This window comes from Phoca vitulina, unplaced genomic scaffold (genome assembly GCF_004348235.1).
Source record: "Phoca vitulina isolate PV1807 unplaced genomic scaffold, GSC_HSeal_1.0 scaffold71, whole genome shotgun sequence".
NCBI lineage: Eukaryota > Metazoa > Chordata > Mammalia > Carnivora > Phocidae > Phoca > Phoca vitulina.
In genome coordinates, this window is record NW_022589774.1 from 17,667 (window position 1) to 34,754 (window position 17,088).

Here is a 17,088-nt window from a genome sequence, read left to right on the forward strand (position 1 = left end):
ACACTCTAACACAAGAAGAGGGGAAGAAAGTAATCCTAGTACCAAGACCTTTTGCCCCTACAACCCCACTGGATACAAGAATCTATGCAGGTCTCAGCCCTCCCAAAAGAACCAGGCTTCTCTCACAAAGTCTGCCAAGCAATGACTCACTTACCTGAAGCCAGCTGGTGTTCTTGTTCCCCAGCTGGATGTAGCTGGGGGGTTGGATGGAGGCTGGAAGGGGCCTGCGCTCCCTGGCACGCAGCTCGATGGCCACCTCCATCTGTAAGAAGGCAGCCCGGGGAAGCCCCAGCCTGCGAGGGCTAGGCCGTCAAAAGCAGATGGTGTGATCCTCCCTGCCTGGCCTAATGGCCCCAGGCAAACTGGCCAGTGGGAAGGGCTTGGTGGGCTGTCCGGGAAGGAAAACCGGCCAGCCAGAGGGGTGGGTATGTCAGCTCTGGGAGGGACCCCTGTGCGGGAAAAGGGTTTGGGAAGCACACTGCAGCCCCCATCCATTTCTCTGCAGACATTCTACCACCCCCTCCTGCCTAGGACCCTCCTCTGCCTTGGGCAGGGACCGAGGGTGGAGGAAAGGCCGCCGCACAGTGAATCAGAACTCAGCGGCTTTAATTCCTGCTCAGCCCAGACTCCCGAGAGCAGGGGCCTGCACCTCCCTGGAACGGACCGCAGTTCTTCTAAAAAGAAGGAGGGCTCATGACGCCTGGTGTCGAGTGCATTCAAATGCTCCAGGGCTGGGACAGGAAACAGGATAGAAGCAGCGACATGCAGCAGGAGTAGTGACCTGGAGAGGCTTTTTGTCTAAAGGCATGCAAATCAGATACATTAAAAAAAAAATCAACAAAAACTCTGTGTAGGCCAAACAAAAACATCTGAGGGTTAAATAGACAGAACTCGTGGGCCATGGGTTAAACAGTAGTCTGGAGATTGCAAAGAGAGCTTCTACTGCATTCTAGAAATGATGCTGTCTGTGCCTTTTAAAGTCCTAAAAATCCCATGCCAGGCCTGGTGCCCACAAAATAACATGGGAGGAAAGCGGGGAGGAGAGGAGGAATCCTGGTTTATGAGGTCCATAAGCAAACCCACGGAGCCAAGAGACACAAAGCCCCAGGAAGCTGATGCTGCCGCCTCGTTCTGTGCTACCACGACGTGTTCAAATCCAGAGCGCTGGAAGGTTCCCGCGAGGCAGCAGCTCCTCCCTCCCTCCCGGGCTGGGTGCTGAGTCCCAGCTACTTACATGACTGACGCGGGGGAGGGGCGCCGGAAGCCGAGCCCAGCTCAGAGGTCTTCCTGCCACCTGGAATGCTGGTTTCGAGGCCCCTGGCAGTGGGGGAAGAGTCACCTTGGGGAGAGAGGGGCCTGGGGAAGACCTTTATGAACACAGGGACGGTTCTGCCCCCCCCAGACGGCCCTAGCCCATTGTATGTGCACACAGAGAGGCCCGGCCCAGCTTCCTGTCACTCGGCCCCAGGCCAGACGCAGTGTCCTGGACATTTTGTCTTGAGCTGTCAGGGTGGGGCCTGGTGCCAACTAGCTGTGGTTAATGAATCAGAGGAAAGGGTGATAAAATGAAGGGTATGTGTATGGGGGGCCGGGGAGGAGAACATGGAGCTGGCTCTTTTCCTGGCCGCTCGCCTCCCCACATCCCGCCCCCCCAAAAGGGGCTCAGCATCCGGGGATCAGTGCGCTTCCCAGACGCTGGATCCTGAAGTGGGAATAACATGCTCAAGACCCACTGCGCCCCTCGAATGCCTGTGGAAGTAACAGGGCGAGAGGTCACAGCCTTCTCCGCTCACATGGACCCCGCATCAGCAGCTCTGGTTTTCCCTGGGGCAGGCGTACAGAGGCCTAAGTACCCAGGCAGCCGCTCTCCACAAAGTCCGGTTCTCGGTCCCTTCCTTGACACCACGGATGAAGACCGGCATCTGGAAATCTCCCAGATTCAGTACAGGGTTGGAATGGCTGGCTGGCTGGGAGGATGGGATGCCTTGGGAAGCTGTGCGGTGTGGGGGGCAGCAGGAGACGGGGGGGGGGGGCGGGGGGGAGGGGGGGGGGAGCAGGGGACAGGGGGGAGCACAGAGAAGGATGAGTGACGGAGTGGAGATGGGAGCATGGGGGGCCCCCCGTTTCCCCAGAGAGTGGCTTAGCTCTAGCAGAGGAGGATGGGCCCAGCCCTGAAGTGCCTCCCCCAAGAGGAGAAGTGAGCACGCCCACAGCCCATTACACAATCACAATGCCCACCACCCAGTTCACAGGTCCAAACAACCTCCAAGCAAAGGCAGACCACTGCTCCTTCCCCCTCATCACTCCCCAAACCACACGCTCCGTGTGGTGAAGACAGATGTGGCCGTGAACCTTCAGTCTCAGGTGAAATCTAACCAGGAAGGCTGGAATCACCCATTCCTTCAATGACCGAGAGTCCCTAGCAGATGCAGTACCCCACCAGGGCCCCCACTCACAGGACCCTGTGTCTGCCTGCCGCGGGAAGCATGTCTCTGAGACTCAGGGGTACCGCAGCTCAGCCCCCGCTCCTGCTGGAGGGACAGCGGGGCCCCCACAGGCACCAGCATGCTGGGGGCAGACCGACGAAGCCCCGAGTGGTGGCTCTCCCCGAGACGGGGGCACGCAGCTGGGGAAGCACGCAGACCGGAGCACAGCCCATGACATGGTTCCACTTTCCTAGTCGGGGGCGGGAAGGCTGGGCACACAGAGGGTATGTCCAGAGGCCAAAGCCAGCCCGGCGCACCTTTCCCGCCTGCCTCCCATGCAGCTGGCCGCCTGGGGGCTGCACCTGAAGGGCTAGGCCTGCCTGGTTCTGTTACTGGGGACTGGCCCGCCAGTCTCGGGACCTGGAACAGAGAGTGGTGGGAGGAGGCAGGCAGAGGGAGGATAAAGGGGGAGGAAGGTGGGGGGAGGGGGAGAGGAAGTTTCACAGTCTAGCACACTCCCATCAGATCAGAGAGAGGGGAACACATACAACTTCCCCTTTTCAGGAGCTTCTCTGCCCCTGCTTTTGTTTCGGTTCCTTCCCCTCTGGACTGGGGATGGCTCGGCTGGTGGGCTGGGCAGGGGCAGGCGCCCAGGTACCCGGCCAACTGGGCCCTCGCCCGGCTCTGTCCTGGGCCTGGCAGGCTCCACCAGCTGTTACCCGGCATGCCCTTCTCCTTGTCAGGGAGGCCTCACCCTCTTGTTTTCAAAGTTTTATAACAGTATTGTTTGTTGTCCAGCAGATTAAATTCTTTTGGAGGCTGGAGGGTGGAGGGGGGGGCGTTGAGGGAGAGAGAGGAGGGAGAAGAGCGAGGGAGAGAAAACACAAACAACTTTCATTAGGGCCAAAAGATTTAATGAGTTCCTCTCTGGACACAGAGTTCACCTGTCTTGGAGAGAGGCCAGTGGCCAGGAGCATGGGCTCCCGTCCCCTCTGTCCCTGTCCCTCTCTGTCATCCTCACCTAACAGGGTGACATGTGGTCTCAGACCTTCAAGGCCACTACTCGGGGTTCAAGCTGAAAAAAAGAAAGCACTAATAGTGCTGGGGGTGGGGGATTCATGCCTGAGCCACCCCTACCCCCAATAGGCGGCATGATGTGGGGCCGAGCTGGGCCCAGCAGAGATACCCTTGATCTCCTCTCCCCGGGGCTCTGGATGACCCGCTCGAGGATGAGGTGGAGAGGCGGTTTCTGGGGGGCTCTGCTCTGCAGTGAGCCTGTGGTCTGTTCACATTTGAAATAAAAGTAATACGTTCAATGATGTCAGAGACCCTGGAAGAACGGTACCCCAAGGAGATAGGAACACAAGTGCGTGGACAAATAGTCACGTGTTCCTAAGGACTGTGTGAGAGTGGGAAAGAGAAAAGAGAGGGGACAGAAAAGCACCATAAAATAAGCACAACCTTACAGACGGGAGGGCCCAGGGAAAGGTCCCCAACCTGTCAGGCCTTCAGACGCTACATCTGCAGACAGCAATAACAACAAAAAGGATATATGACTCTCCACATGAAAGCAACCCTCATTCAGCCATTAACCGGTTTATTTCAGACTCTGGGGTTCCCGATGAACAGTATGCCCATGGGAACACACACGTGCCTCTGGTACAACAGGCAGTGCCAGGGGTCCCAGAGCTGTGGCCCTGCCCTGAGATAGTCCTCTTCCATCTCCGAACCTCTTCCCAGAAAACCCCGTCTGTCCCTGCCTCCTGGCTCAGCCACCACCTCCCTCACATCTCCAGGGCCTCTCGGAGCTCCGTAGGGCTAGGGGGCATCAGCACGGGTGGGTGATGGTGGTGATTCAAATACAGGATTAGAGCAGCTCAGGGCTCTTTCCGGACAGCGATGGGGGACAACATGGCTTTCTCCTCTTTTATTTACAAATACTATCAATCCTAGAGAGTCAGTTCCAGAAGTTCTCTCTGCACGAGGAAACAAGGCTAGAGCTCCAGGCCCGACGCTCCTGTGCCCCCACCCAGGTCAGGCTTGCCTCCGAGGCAGAAAGAAAACACAGAGCCCGCTTCAGGTCCTGGCACCCAAAGCACGTGCTATTCCAGGGACGGTCTCAGAGTCCCACAGACTCGGGATGGGAGGGACCTTGTCAGGGACATCCAGTCCCTCTTGTCAGATAAAGAGGCTCTGTGTTTCTTTGGGAGCCCTCAGCAAAGGGCCACCACAGCTCTCCCTGAAGTCTGGCCTAAATCATCTCCCAGCTTTGGGTTCTGCCATCCTCCTTCCCATCCTCCGGGAAAACAGAAAGATCTGGGTGCCATATGACAAATCTTCACACAAAAGTCATCAAAAGCTTTGTCCAGCAAAACAACTGCCCTGTGGATTCCCCATGACAGGGCTTCTCTGTGAGCCAAGCCTGCATCCGGGGAATACAGACAGACAGACATACGCATGCTGCCACTCTGTCCAACCCCAATCCTTCAAGATCCATGCCCTGGGAGAGCCTAAACCAACATGTGTTAGTGTGCTCTAAATAAAGACAAACATTTCTATGCCCCTTCATACAGGCTCTGGGTCTCTCTGAAGAAAGGCCACTCAGAGGGCCGCACGGACAAGACAATGTGCAGTCTGAGCTGTGCCTTATAAAGAGTGGGCTTCTTCCCTCCTCATAAAGAGTGGGCTTACACTCAGGATCCGGGGAACACTGACGCCTAGGCGTTCTCTGACTTACCTTCCTCTCCATGGGAAAGGCCTACTTTTTCAACTCTATCAGGAAGCAATATCCAGAGCTGAAGCCAGCGCTTCCAATATCTCACACTGCCCGTTAGCCAATTCTTCTGGGGGGCGGGGGGCTATACGTTAATTAGCCAGCAAATAGATAACATCCACACAACACACATGCTAGGCAAAGCTCTGGGCCTACCTTATCAATCTGCTGGGAAAAAAATCTCACAGATCCCACAAGGAAGCCTCATTTCTAAGTAGCTACTTGGTCGAGACAGGACTATAGGCACATGCACGAAGTGCCCTACATATGTGTCGGAATGGTTGAGAAGCACTGCATAATTCCAGAAGCTTCCAAATGTAGGAAGTCTCACCAGAACCACATGGTGAATGGCTGGCTTCCTGGCCAAGGAGTGCAGGCCAGGTTTCATAAGAGCTCCAAGAAGCTGAAAGCATGTGAGAATAGGAGAATCTGGACCTTCTGAAGCTCCCTTTCCCATTCAGTGTGTAGAAAAGAGATCTGCGACCTACAGAGATAAAGTCAGCTGCCCAAGACCCGCTCCCCGTCCCTGCCCTGCCCCACTAGTCAGTTGAACAACAACTAAAACCCAAAGAAATGATATCTGGAGTCGGGGGACCTGGGTGGGTGACCCCAACTCAGCAAGTACAAGCAAGTGGATCTTGGCAAGGCTGTCCGTGAGTCAGTTTCAACGACTGTGGGGACCCACCACCTACCCTCGCAGGCACTGTGAGGATCCAATGAGCTAGCAAATCTGAAAAGAGCTGCAGAACATTGCGTGGATGCACAAGACGTTGGTCACCAATCACTTGGGCTCCTGCCTGAATTCTGGCCCAAAGCCCTGTCTGCCACACCACTCTGGGGGCAAGAGGGGGTGGGCTCACAGCTATGAGGCCCAGGTAAGAGCGCAGCAAAGTGGCACGCGGAAAGTGTCTTGAAGAAATGCTAATTTTAAAACTCGGCATTCTGTTTGGCGGATTGTGCGGCGGGTGCTGCGGCCCCAGACACTGCCCCCCGGCCCCGCGCAGCCTTGGAGGAGTGCTGGCCCCTGGGGAAGGAGGCCACCACAGCCCCAGGCTGGCCTCTGAGGGTCTGGGACCCTGAGCTTGCTGCATGTGCTTTATTTTTGCTACCTTTTAAAGAACGACTCAAGACTAAAAAGCCAAGATGGAATGGGTGGCTTGGAGATATTTTTGTTTTTTTTTCTTTTCGCCCATCTTTTTCACCCCCCCTTTTTTTTTAAATAGAAGGACTTCAACAACCACATGAGAAAAGATGGATAAATATAAAGGAAAACTTCCTCACAGCAAGGGGCACAGAACCTAAACAGGGAAGGCTGGGACACCTGACCTGCAGTCCTATGTTCTCTCCAGGATTTAGGGCCAGAAAGGACAGAACTTCTTCCCTAGAGCACAGTGGCATCTCAAGTCAGGCCCTGTGGAACAGATAGTCCCCCGGCAGCTCCCACACAGCCTGTCTCCAAACAAGCCCCTGGGTGGGAGCTGGAGTTCACATCCTCGGTCACCTGGATGACCTTCATCAGTCACCTTCATGCAATCTCTGGGCCCTTCCCGCTTGCAACCGGGGGGTCCCTGGAAAACTGTCTCCATCCACCTGCCCTCATTGATGGTGACAACATCTCTTCAGAAAACAGGACTGTAGCTGTTCTCAGTTCTGTTTCTGCCTAAGAAATACCTCCATGAACACCCAGGGAGCCCCAGGTCAGAGCTGGCAGGCACCTTCAAAAAGATTCTGGTTCAACTCCCTCCTTATATAAATAATGAAACTGAGTCCCAAAGAGGTAAAGTGAGTAAGATTTTACCAAGGAAGCTGGGGCCAGAATGCGGGCCTGCTGAGTCTTCTCCACCATGCCACATAAGGCCCACTTTCCCTGAGCCCCCACAACCACACCCCAAGACCCACACCTCATCCTTGTGCGACATTAACCCCCCCGCCCCCTAGCAGCAGGTGGCAGTCTCTGAGGTCCAGGTGGGCCAGGCTTTGACTACGGGACCAAAGAAGGAAGAATCACGTGGCCAGACTCACCACGAGCCCCGCTTCTACCCGGTAAAGAAGTCCTGAGCCCAGCAGCCGCACACACTGGAAACATCCCCTCCACACACCGGAAACACCTCCAGCCACCAACCCGCCTCAGCCTCGCAAGACACCCAACTCGTCCAAGCCTCTGGTACACGGGGACTTCTCCTCCCTCTCCTGCCCCCTGCCCCTTCTCTGTCACGAGGATGTTGGAACCCCATGCTCGGGCAGGAGAGGCTAAGCTGACTTCCGCCTCCTGCAGGCACCGACTTGACCAGTGACTCGGTGAAGACTTAAGCCGAGTGTTCCCCTGTCTGTGTGGACGAGAGAGGGGCACAGTGACGAGGCTGAGGCAGAGACGCCAGCTGGTACCTGGGGAGGGCAGCTAACGGAAACACCTTCGTCTGCTGGTGACCAGAGGTTTGACGTCTACTAGTCAGCTTGATCCCTGACTCATTGCAAGTTCTTGTAAGCTGTGGGGGTCTTGGGTGAGTTTCTAGCTCTTAGGAGAAGAGAGGGGTTAGCAACTCTATCACTGTGAACTCTGGGGGCTCCATGAGTATGGCTTCCCCAGTCTCAAATTCCCTCCTTGGGTCCCTGGATCCTTCTTATGTGTGTGGGTGTCCCCCTTTCCATCTAGGTCTACTTTACCTATTTCCCAATTCCCTTTGTCATCATCATGAGTGACCTCTCCCCATGCCAGAAAGTACACCTCATGAGAGCAGAAACTCGGTTTTGTTGAGCCCTGCATCCCCGGTACCTCGTACAATCCCTGGCAGACTGAGGGGCTGAATGGGGGTTTGGAGAAGGGCTGTATTTGCCACACTCAGCCCTGCCTGTTCTCAGGCACCAAGGGCCATCTGCATCTGCCCAGCCTCCCCAGAGAGGGAAGTGGCACAGCCGTCCCCGCCGACCGCCACGGTCCCCAAGATACCTGGCCTTTCCCTCGGTTACCATCCGTTCTGCCGGCTGCCTAATCTCGGACGGTCTTAGCTCCCCAAAATGTCTGACTTCGGCCCAAGAGGGTGAAGAAAAAGTCCAGGCTTTGGAATCAGAAGTGCCCGGGTTTAAATCTCGGCTATCCCACTGGCCAAGTGTGTGAGCTTGGTGAAGTGACTTAGTATGGACCGTTTCTCTAAGCGGAGAAGAGAAGTCACACCTACTTCATGCGGCTGCTCTGAGGATGAAATCAGATAAGCAAAGGGAGACCCTTAACAAAGGTCAGTTTCCCTTCCCTGGGACTGTGCGCTGGGACCGAGAACCTGATGCCCGTCTCACACCCTCACGCCTCATTACGGACCCTGAGCTGGGCTCCGCGCGCACACAGCCCCTTCCAGGCCGCAGCAGGCCACGCTAGTTAAACACGAGACACATCCTCCCCACCCTCGACCTCCTGGCCTCGATCCTGTGGTCAGACGGTGCACGACCATCCCCCGCGTGCCTCTCTCCATCCCCAGGCCCCCGCTCCTTCCTGCCCAGGCTCCACACTGCTGCATCAGGCTCTGCTCAGACCTTGGGGCCTGGAGGTGTTCTCTGGCTTTATCAGCTCATGAGCAGCTCCTGCGGAAGGAGGCAGCAAGAAACCAAACCCAGCCTCTGCTTTCTTCACAGACACTCCAAGGCCCAGAAAAGCAAAGCAAAATGAGGGCCTCCCACGGACAGCCGGCTAGTGGAAAAGGCAGTATCTCGCACATATCTCACAGGGAGGCAACGTGCCCAAAACAGTGACCAGCACAAGGTACACATCCTCTCTAAAGCCGGGGCTGCAGCTTCGGAGGCCCTCGTGCCAGGGGACAGAGCCAAGATATGCATTAAACAACTCACAGCCCTGACCAGACCAGGATCCAGCGGAACAGAGAAGGTGCTGACCAATCAGGTCCCCTGGCAGGGCCCCTCCCCAGCGCCTCCTGGCCAAGCCACACCACCACAGCTCCGGGGCCACCAGCTCTGTTCACCTCTGCCGGACCCCAGACGGAAAGGCCCCACACTGCCTCCTGGCTCCCAGACTGCAGGGCTTCAGAGGTTGAGAACCAAGTGCCAGATAAGCCTGGTCCCCCTCTCAGGGGATGCCAACTGTTCTCCTGGTTTGGCTTGTGACACATAATGCCCGTGTCAGGTCAATGGAAGCCACGCTGGTAAGCAGGGAGGAAAGAACTAAATGAGGAACGAAAATAGGAAAATCAACGGGGAAGCGTCCACCCCCAATTCTGGAAACACCAGAGGCCCCAGAGACAACTGCGTCACAGGGAGCCAAACCAACTTTCCCTTTGCTTCCCACTCTGGTTATCTCAATGCCGCCAAGGGCAGGGCAGGACTGTGAATAGGAGCGGCCGTGACCCCAAGCCAGGCCCAGGGCTGCACCGCACGTATGGCAGCAGAGGGCTCCCGAGCATGGCCGCGGCCCCATCTGGCCCCAGCCCTGTAGCCGGCGCTGGCCAGACTCTAGCCGACACATCTTGAGGGACTTGGCCGGCTCCTCCTCATCTCCCCAGCTGCACCAAAGCTGATCTCTCCTCTTTATTCGTGTTCCAGGTCCCATACCCCTAGCCATCCTCCCTACCTCACTACTGGAGGGGCTGAGACTTGTCAAATTCCTTTAGGGAAGAGACACTGGCCTCTTCCCAACAGCCCTGGATGCCTCACTCGGTGAGGACCTCAGGCTGCTCATAGCCAATTCAGAGACACATCTCAGAGGGAGAGAAGAGAACATCAAACACCGACAGGCAGAATTCACACCAGTCCTTCCCGGACAGCGGTGGGAAGGGGGTGGGGAGACATTCATGAGACAAGCAGCAGAGGTGGGATCCCACGGGTGCCTCCGGAAATTAGCCAAGCGCCATCATAAAACTGCCCAGCACCATCTCTTTGATCTCGAGACCCCAGACAAATCTGCTGTCGGCTAATTCCAACCTGACCCTGCTCGCCCAGAACATTGCAGGAATGCATTCCATAGGGGAGATTTCCCGGTAGGGAGCATGGCAAGTGCCTACTGTCTGCTTCCTGAGCTGTCTCTAGAATGCGACAGATCTCCCCAGTTCTGCCGACCACCATCATTTTCAATCACCGTTGCTATTACTGTGACCAGCATCAAGTGAGGCAGAGAAAAAAGATTTCTACGTCAACTGCCTAGAGATGCTTGGCAATGCTTACTAGGCCCAGAATTTTTTTTTAAGGTGAAGGCAATGAGGGCCTAGAGGAAGAAAGGGATTCACTCAAACAAACAAAAAAAACCCCAGAACAACCCCCCGCCCCAAGTAGAGCAAGAGCCCTGAAGTCCACCGCTGAGTCCATACTCTGAACTGCAGCGAGTCTAAAGGTGTCTAGAGTAAGAGCAAACATCCACTGGGATACACAAGGAAAGGAACGCCCGCAGGCCCGTGTGGCACCTAAGGGGCTCTAACCCAGACCCTCACGCTGGATGTTGGGGGCCAAGGAGAGTTCCAGACCAGTCACCGTGGGAGGCCCAACTGCCCGCCGACTGCCACACCCAGCAGCGCATCCCAGCCACCCCCCCAAGCCGGTGGATCACTTGGGCTGGCCCTGCCCCCAGGCCCTTGCTGGTTACTAACCCCATTCACAGAAAAGCCAGGAGTGGGAGAATGGAAAGAAGAGGGCATTGTTTGGGAGATTCTGAATGGAGATGTTTGAGGATTCCCTACTAAGGAAAACGGTTGCCACGAGAAGGGAAGGGGGCTAGGGGAAGGCCAGAAGAGGGGGCCGACGCCCGACTCACCTGGGAGGCATGGGTTAAACCCCATTTTCTCTCACCATCTGGGTTCCAATAAGCAGCCTGAAGATGATTCACTGACAAGACTGGATCGTGTCCCCATCGGTCGGCACTCAGGGTCACAGAACCACAGACCCTGGTGGCTGCACAGCACCTACGAGGGGAGGAGGAGGCAAAGATCCAGCCCGTTCTGCCCTCTACCACCCAGCACGACATGCACAGTCACCGCCCACTCCTCCCGAGGACAGCTGACTAAAGGCAGATTTCCCCGAAACCCCGACGGCCGGTGAGGGCAGAGAGCAGACAGTTCCCGGATGCCCTTAGCACCGCTGCCGTCACAGAGCCGAACGAAAATCAAAGGAAGGAGGAGGAAGAGGTAGAGGAGGGCAGGGAAGACAAGAGGTCCAAAAGAAGCACGAGAGGTCAGAAGACATCCATGGGCAAAGCAAGGCAAACAGGAAACCAAGAAGACACGCGGGAGGCTGGTGGGTGACACAAGGCACGCCGTGCCGCCGGCCACATTTCCAGCCTCTAGCCTGTCCTCCTCCAAGCCCCCAAATCCATGGAGAACCATCAGCCCCTCCTGGCCCTCATCCCACATCAGACCTTCCGATCTATCAGCGTCTGAAAGAAGGAAAAGGAAAGAAAACTTGGCATTCCGGAACCAGACACAGACACACAGCCCTTCCTGGAATGGAAGGCCCCCTGGAGATGGTGGCTCACACTCTCAAGGTTCCGGTTCCCTGGGAGAAGGGCTCCTCTCCCACAGGGGAGGGCAGACATGTCCGATAAGAACTGCTTAGCACAATGCTATATATAGCCTAGGTTCCTAGCGGCCTAGAGATTTGGAGCTAGAACTTGGCAGAGAACCACACTAGATGCTGGCAAGGATCGTCCTCCCCCAGCCAGCCAGCTGAGAGCCTCACCTCCCTGCTGGGGGCAGTGAGGGCAAGCAGGGCCCTTCCTGTCGGCCCATTAATAACACTGCACTGAGGGACATGGGCTTTTGGCTCCGTTTTAGGGAAAATCGACTTCTCCTGAATGTGAGGGCGACGTGCGGGGGCGAAACGCCGAGATCTAGCCTCTCCGCAGCTCTCCACCAGCACTAGGAAACCAATCTCGTCCTCTCTGATGGAGGACCAGGGGCAGGGGTCTGCAGGGAAAGGAAGGGGAAGGCACAGCCGCTGGGCGGGTTCAATAAACATCTATCGCTCCCGATGTTTGAAGGAATAAGAGAAGTCAGATGAATACTTACTGCAGAGAGCCAGGCTGACATGCATCTCCTTTTTTTTGTTCCAAATAAATGCAAACGGGCCATTCTATTCGGCCGTATGATGGCTGTCTTCTGCACACCAGCTCCGTCCTCAGCTTGGCCGCCTGAGTCTCCATGACGCTGTCACCTACTGATGGAGCTCAACTCCTCTGAGTTCTCTGTGGGGAAGAAGCGAAAAAAAGACAGGAGGCTCGGCTCTCAGGGCCAACCAACCAAGCAATGAATTGCGCAGGCCCCGATCAGGGTCTCGTTTGGGGCTAATATGTGGCCCTGGGACCAAGGCCCTCAGCTGCTGCTCACCCGCCAATGGCAGAAACAAGACAAGGCTGGGCCCCTCGTCCTGAAGGAAGGCCAGGCCCAGTGGGCACTGGGCCTCATCAAGGAGGGCCTACCACCTCTTTTGGAAAACAAATCTGAGAGACAACAGAGCTCTCTGAAGTACAGGATCTGGGCCCTCATCATACGCACAGCTTCTGGACAAAGACACAAAGGATCTAACATCCACATACATACAATTTTTTTTAGGTCAAGTTGCTCTTATTCAGGCTCAAAAAGACATGACTCAAAGGGGCTGGGGCTGCCTCTGCGCTCTGGGCAGGGACAGCTGGCTCCTGTCCTTTGCCCTGCGCACCTCTCCACTGTGACCTCGGCCAGGTCCCCCTGCTCCCTCTGGTTCCCAAGGCCCCAAAACCACTCCCCGTAAAGATCCCAAAGGAGTCATGCCGGGAGGTCCTTGGGGAGAGGAGGAGGTGCTCAGTGACAAATGGCAGCGCTAAGCATCATCTACAGGAAAGCACGAGCCTGAAAACTGGCACAAGGGGTACGGAGGTTGGGTGGTCCCAGGCCAGGCCGTCCCTCAGTCCCCACCCACAAGTTGTTTGCTTCTCTGTCCCCAGCCATGGCCGAGGGAGAGAGAGCAGGAGAGAAGGGAAGCCAGATGCTGAGGAGAATGGCTTGCCTGCGATTTGGTGGCGATGGCGGTCCAGGTCTCTCTCGCTCCCAAGAAGGCATGGCTGGGCCCGGTTGGGCCCGGTTGGGCCCGGTTGGGCGGGGCCAGGCGGGCGGGGCAAGGGGGTAATGTCACGCGCACTTAGCGCAATGCTGCGGCTTCAAGAAAAGCCTAGAACCCGGAGCCGCCATGATGACGCACACATACATGCGCAAAGGTCAAGGACGCGAGGCCCACCATTTCTCCTGAGAAGGAACTGAGGAAGATGAAAGGGGAGAAGAGAAGTTGGACAATAAGGAAAGGGGAGGCTAAAGCAGGCTGCCCAAGAGCTGGCCTTCAGCTCGAGGCTGGTGGGGTGGACGCACCATTTTCATGTCATGCCAGAAGAGGACACCTGAGATGCCACATCCCCATGATGGGCACTTACTCCCAGGGCCCCGGAATGCCAGGGTTCACCAAAGACTGCCAGGCCCACCCCACCCGACATGGGACTCACCCATCCAAGGCAACAGGCCACGGTGAGAAATCCCAGAGGGTTTTCTGGACCCGAGAAGATGCCTCTTGTTGGGGACGGGTGAGAGGAGCTTGAAAAGTGGCTCTGTTTGCCAAGCGCATAATAATAATAACACAAGCAGCTGCGTTTTCTGTTTGGTTTCTAAAATTCAAGAGTCCACGGAGCCCCGTTGGGATAGCTGGTGTCACCCCCACCCGCTGCCCAGAAGTGGTCTTCTCTGCCAAGCCCTTCCTGAAAATGACCCCAGCCCCAGGGTCGGCTCCGAGCCCTGACAAGCTGTTTGTGCTGCTTTCATGTTGACAGAACGTCCTGGCCACTCGGCTGAGCGCTCCATCTCCCAGCTCCCGACATACTGAGTCATCATCCAAAGAGGAAAAAAACAACAAAGCAGCCGTCACCAGGGTCCCCACTGCCGTCGGCTGACGACTCATGGGCTGTCGTCACTCTCTGTTCTGCAGCCCAGAACTGGTGACGAGGGGCTTCAGGGTGCCCAACTCCCCTCCCACGGGATGCAACGGCGTCAGGAAGCAGGCGGCCACCACTGCCATTCAGAAAGAAGGGAAACTAAGCTGGCATCACAAGGCTCCCAGGAAGGACCACTGGTTAACCCTCACCCTGCCACCGCCTGCCCTGGCCTCACAGCTCCGCTCCCACGGCGTTTCCCTGACGCAGACGTTAAAGGGGTCTTTACTCCGGGTGGGGGAAAGGCGTCCCCTCGCAGGCTTCAGGTACGTACTGCCTGGTTACCTCCTCCTCTGCCTCTGCTTCCGATATCACTGAAGGCACGCAAGCTCCCTTCCCCCCCCATTCCTTCTCCAGCCACCTGCTATGTTCCCTTCTTAAGGCCCCGATAAGACAGCTGGGCAGGGGAAAGGGAGGTGCTTCACTTTCTGCAGGGATCCTATCTGCTTGGCAATATATTAGGCATTTCTGTGTAGTAGATTACGGTGGCTCCATGTCACTGACTGAGATCACGAAGCCTTAGAGAAACCACCCAGCAAGACGAGTCAGGTCAAGATGCAAACGGAGGCTCTGCTCCCTGCCGTGTATGAGCTCCAGTGATTCTGGGTTCTGGAGCTCATTCTGCTCTGAAGGTGCTACAACCATCCCATCTCCACCTCCTCCTCTAGGAGGAAGGTGACCAGGATGACTGAGGTTTGTTAATCCACCAATTGCAGCTACTAAAAAAAAAGCGATCATCTTGTGTGAACCTGACCGCAAAGGAAGAGGAGAAAGTTAATGAGGTAACAGGGAGGGTAGCACAGAATGACTAAGAGACCCGGACCTCGGGCGCAGGAAGGTCGGCCACCCAAACCCCCATACAGTATTACGGATGTACAAAATTCCTTAAATAGACACGTTTTGGGGGTCTACTTTGTAAGAGGCATTTTGCAGACACTGAGAACGGACAGGTAAAAAAATGCAAAGGCTTTGGGAGAATAAGGGTTCTAATCATGAGCAGAACACTTACCAGCCATGGGATTCTCCTCGCAGCGTTGCGGTAAAGCAATACATGAAAAAAGCTCTGAGAAAGAGCCTGACGTGGTACCTGGTAAACAGAAGGCACCAAATAGGTAAGTGTTTTCCTTTTTTGTTCCCCAGCTTCTTGGAGCTCACCATCTAATAGGTGACTTAAGACTTACACACACAAAGAGCCAGAAGATGACCACAGTAGCATCCGAGAAGGATGAAGTGTATGAGACCTTGGCCAGAGGGAGCAAGGGGCGGTTATGAGGATTGCTTCTCGCGAAGGGGATCCGCAGAGGCCCACGGAGGACGGGAGGGCTGCCGCAGGCGGGTGCGGTACAGCCAAAGAGTCACGGAAAATACCAGTGGTGCAAACAGGGAGATCGGAAAAGCAAGAAAAAGTAAGTTGCCTGGTTTTGCTGGAATACGTGGTCCACCTGGGGAAACGCAGAGAAGTCAGACTGAGTAGGAGAGCTAAGGCTGGTTATAGCCAGTCTTCGGCACTGTGCTAAAGGGAAGGAATTTTACTCTGGAAACGACGAGAAACCATTTTAAAGCTCTAAGCAAGAAAAGACAAGATGGCCGCTGCACGCAGAAGGGCCTGGAGAGGAGAGGGACGGGCAGCAGGGAGCCTCACTGGAGGACTACAGCTGGAACCATGGCACTGGCAGGGGGCATGACGAGGAGCAGAGAATAAAAACAATAAAAAGGGAGGGCCATCGAACAAATCTGCCTTGGACCCCACCCCCCCCCCGGCCCCATAGAGAGACTGCCGGAGACAGAGCCTATTTGGGGAACACAAACCACAGGTCCGACACATCTCAGATGAGCAGCCGTGTCTCTGCCTTCACTCTCCCCTCGAAAAACTCAAGCTTTTTCTCTGGACTGCTTTAAGCCTCGAGCCGAGGAGGGCATGGGAGACCCAGGCCTTCTGTTAGCAACGCCCACCTTCTGGCCAAGCCCACACCCCAGGCGGTGGAACCCCCACCCAAGGCTGTGTCCGAGGGTGGGACTGGGCGGTCCTGCCCCTGGGGCCACCTTCACTGCGGCAGCCACCACTGTACCCGCCTCTGCTGCGCTTTTGCCCCCCCCCTCCTCCGTCATAGCCCCCGCCCCCCGCCCACTCTGCGGAACTGGCACAGCAGGACCAGAAAAACCAACGCCACCATGTCAGAGACCAGCAGAAATGCCTCCAAAATGGCAGCCTTACGATAAAAGGGAGTCCAAAAATATTATCAACCCACCCAAGGAAAGGGAAGCCAGTGACAAGGGGAACGAACTGTCAACCACCTCCCAACTGGGCGCCCCCCACCCCACCCTTCCTCACTCTTACAATTGTCACGTCTTTCCCATCAGAAACTTCCTCTCAAAACCCAGATAGCGTAAGAGGGAAAGAAGGGCATCACCCCATGCCCCTAAGAAGTCCTGGGGGCCATGGGTGACACAGGGCATCCAGAAGGACATTCTGCGTTCCATACCCCAAGGGGGACAGCAGCCCATTTCTGTGTTCAAACCTAGCTCCTACCACTGACTGGACAAGAGCTAACCCTCCGAGGGAGCAAAGTCTTCCACTGCTCCCAACCAGACCCTCCCCAGCTCCGTGGGCCCTGGGGAGCCAGGAGGCAGGGTTGCAAAGAAGGGCCGAGAAGGCACAGACGTGCCTCCGTTATGTAATAAGAAGGGCGGTGCTGTCCTAGGCCGGCGACCCAGGGCGCACTGCGTTCCCGGATGCGCAGTCACGGGTGGGGGCCACTGCGCAAGGCGCAGGGCTCAGAAACCCCCTCCCCACAAACACGAGACCTGCCACAAGGACCCAATGGGGAGCCAGGACCCTGATTTTTCCAAGTCTCCCTCCCCCAGCCACAGGCGAACAGCCTGCTGCCCTAGTTTTGCTCTCACTCTCCTCATTCCCCAGAACGACAAACCTTTCTAACCTGGGACCTCCA

The 17,088-nt window shown here is 56.2% G+C and overlaps 1 long non-coding RNA gene across 2 annotated transcripts; it reads right to left on the reverse strand.

Annotated features, from left to right (window-relative positions):
- Positions 1 to 2,070: 2,070 nt before the first annotated feature.
- Positions 2,071 to 16,219, reverse strand: LOC116624931. Of its 2 annotated transcripts, none has more exons than XR_004297974.1 (3): positions 13,658 to 16,219; positions 12,195 to 12,370; positions 2,071 to 11,093 (listed from the first exon to the last, which is right to left on the reverse strand). It is a non-coding gene; the product is annotated as an uncharacterized LOC116624931 (long non-coding RNA). The 2 variants fall into 2 exon arrangements; XR_004297975.1 differs by having other exon boundaries at positions 2,071 to 11,563.
- Between the last annotated feature and the right edge of the window lie 869 nt (positions 16,220 to 17,088).